The sequence below is a fragment of the Echinops telfairi genome, unplaced genomic scaffold, assembly GCF_000313985.2.
Source record: "Echinops telfairi isolate 266 unplaced genomic scaffold, ASM31398v2 ScPeMD7_5;HRSCAF=22, whole genome shotgun sequence".
In the NCBI taxonomy this organism is placed as follows: domain Eukaryota; kingdom Metazoa; phylum Chordata; class Mammalia; order Afrosoricida; family Tenrecidae; genus Echinops; species Echinops telfairi.
The window spans coordinates 44,755,446-44,758,579 of NW_022103901.1; the positions used below are offsets into that span (position 1 = coordinate 44,755,446).

At 41.8% G+C, this 3,134-nt stretch overlaps 1 pseudogene; it reads right to left on the bottom strand.

Moving 5' to 3' along the window:
* Positions 1-242: 242 nt before the first annotated feature.
* On the bottom strand, positions 243-1,861 carry LOC101657214 (annotated as a pseudogene).
* Between the last annotated feature and the right edge of the window lie 1,273 nt (positions 1,862-3,134).

The window sequence follows — 3,134 nt, forward strand, 5'->3', positions numbered from 1 at the left end:
TATATACTAATATAGCCTCATATTAAAAAGGTAATTTAGTGGAAGAACCTTCCTTTTGAATCATCTGTTAACACAGAGCTCTATATTTAAAAAATCTTCATCTGATAACAAAACAAAAATATTTCCCTTTCTTGTAAGTGGACATTGAAGTGGACTTAATTCGATTTTCTTTTTTAAAATCTCCAAAGAGGAAAGCAGATTCAATGTGAATAAAACTGATATGAACGTGGTTGATTCAGCTCCTAGTCGCCCGCATCGTTTCCTGTTGTTGGGTACGGGCTCCTCTGGTCTGCTGCTGCTTTTGCTCTTGTCACTGGTCCGGCTGCACCACATTTTCATCACAGTCATCTGCATGATCTCATTTTGATTCCTTCCCTAAAACTGTACGTTCCCTTTAGTCAACACAGCCGGGGCACTGGTTCTTCCCTTTCCTTTAATTTTGTGACCTGTCAACTTCCATTTGTTCAGGGGTTTTTGTTGATCTTCCATGTTTTGTTTTGTCTTCAGTGCTGCTTTTTCCACCTCTCCTTCTAGTACTTCCCACATCACTTCTCTGTTTTTCATTTTATTTATTTATTATTAAAAGATCACTTTATTGGGGGCTCTTACAACTCATAACAATCCACACCTCCATTGTATCAAGCATACTTGTACATGTGTTCCCATCGTTCCTGTCTAGACATTTACTTTCTATTGAGCCCTTGGTGTCAGCTCCTATTTTTTCCCTCCCTCCCTATCTCTTGTGAACCCTTGCTAAACTATAAATTATCATTTTCATATCTTTCCCTTCCCCCATGGCTTCTGTTGTTCGTCCCCCTGGAGGGTGTGTGTGTGTGTGTGTATGTGTGTGTTATGTGTCAATCATTGAGATTGGTTCCCCCTTCTCTCCCCACCTTCGCCTTCCCTTCTGGTATCGCTTTTCCCATTCTTGTTCCTGGACTCCGTGTGTCATGAGCTCTTATCTCTTAGCTGGACCTGAGTGACAGGTCATTGCTGCTTGCATCTTTGGCTTTATCCAGGACTTCTTCAGCTTTTTCTTGAAATAGAAGCGCGTTCTCTTTGTTCCTTTGACAAAGTCAGTCCAGTCCCTTTTCTATATGGCTCGTAAAAAGCATGTGCAGATCTTCTCTACGTGTCTGACCATCGAGGTTGCCTGCAAAGCGCAGCAAGCAGCGCACCTTTTCTTCTGCAGGTTTCATTTTGACATCTTCTGCTAACTTCTGTTTTCCTTCTTGCTCTTGTTTAGCTCATAATTTAGCCTCCATTTGAGTTTTCTTTCTTTTTAAATTCTTTTTTCGCAAAGTAATCATCCTTAAAAAATATTACCAGGTCTGTGTCGCTATACTTCTGGCCAGGGGTCTCTATGGATTTCTCAGTACATTCAATTCTTTCAAACACAACAAATATTGACCCCTTACATCCTCTGTACAATGTTCTTCTCACCTGAAGCCAGCATTTCACCTTTGCCTTCTAGCCATTCTTTTATGTCATCAAGGGTTGCATCAGTTGGGAAGCCTTTAATATAAACAGGTCTGTTTTTCATATCATTTTTATACTCATTATTCACTTTGTGGAGGGGTTTGCTTGAAGGACTTTTGATTTTAGTTTTGTCTTCACTTATTTCCATGAGCTCTACCTATGATTTGCTCAATGTTACTACTACGTTGAAGTCTGTTGCTAGATGGTTTACCCTGTTGAATTTTATCATGACCTCCAGTGGAACCCAACCTTCATCTAGTTTGATCTGCTCCTTTAAAATTTTGTCCCGAGGCAAATTAAAGTCACCAAAATAATCCTCAAACTGATGACAGATTTTGGTTTCCAGCTCAGCCATTTTTCCACTATCATCATTTTTGGCCATACTGCTATCTGAAAAATTTCCTTCAGGGTTCTGGCTGCGCAGAGGCGCTCCAATAGATCCATAGCAGCAGCAATAACATGATGACTTCCAAGTTCAACTGATTTTTATAATCCATCTTTTCAATTAGCAGATTTTTTTTATTTTAAGAAATCGCCCACAGGGAAAGAAGGACCAAACGTTAACACGGTGCTCTAAGACGTGAATGCAACATATCTGCATGAAGCAAGGAACCAGTAGAGAGGCCTGAGGGGCTGGTTCCAGTCCCAACTACGTGGACAGCCTCCCTCCCCCCAGAAAAATTCACTTCAGAGGACAGTACTGAAGCTACAGCTCAGGGAGAAGGACATGTCTCATCAGAGCACATGGGAGAAAATGAAGGGGGAACACATTCTGGCCCACCAAGCCTTGAGGACGATATTCCTGTTTAGAGCAGCCAATGCACAGAGAGGAACATAGGGACAGCTCCACTACAAGACACAATGCCCCTCAATGACCCATCGTGATAAGGGAGACAGCGCTGGAGACATAGTGCGGGAATTGCCCCCAATCTGACCCCACCACACCAAGGCAAAACACTAATGGGTGCAACAGAACCGCAGGAGGAGCAGAGCAATGAAGTCTCAAGGGAATACCAAAAATAGACTTTAGGACCAGGGCATGGCACCCCATCAGACTTGACTGGGAAACACTCCTAAGGGTCAACAGACCTTGAACTATTTACAGGCTTTTCTTTTTGTTGTTGTTGTTGTTTTGTTTTGCTCTGTCTTGTTTTTGTGTGCATATCATTATCTCTGCAGATCTATCTAGATAAGATAGGTAGGATAAACAATCTGGAGGAGAAAACAACGGGATGCATGGTTGGTGGGAGGGGGAGAACATGGGAGAGGGGGAAGTTGGAGAAAGGAAGTGGGTGTTAACAAACTCAGAGACAAGGGAACAACAAGTGATCCAAAAATGATGGTGTGAAGGGTGTAGGAGGCTTGGTAGGGCTTGATGAAGGGCAATGTAACTGAGAGAAATTACTGAAACCCAAATGAAGGCTAAACATGATAGCGGGACAAGAGGAAAGTAAAAGGAAATAGAGGAGAGAACTAGAAGGCAAAGGTCATTTATAGAGGTCTAAATATAGGCATGCACTCATGTAAGTATATTTATATATGAGGATGGGGAAACAGATCTATGTGCATATATTTATAGGTTTAGTATTAAGGTAGCAGATGGACATTGGGCCTCCACTCAAGTACTCCCTCAATGCAAGAATATTTTCTTCTAT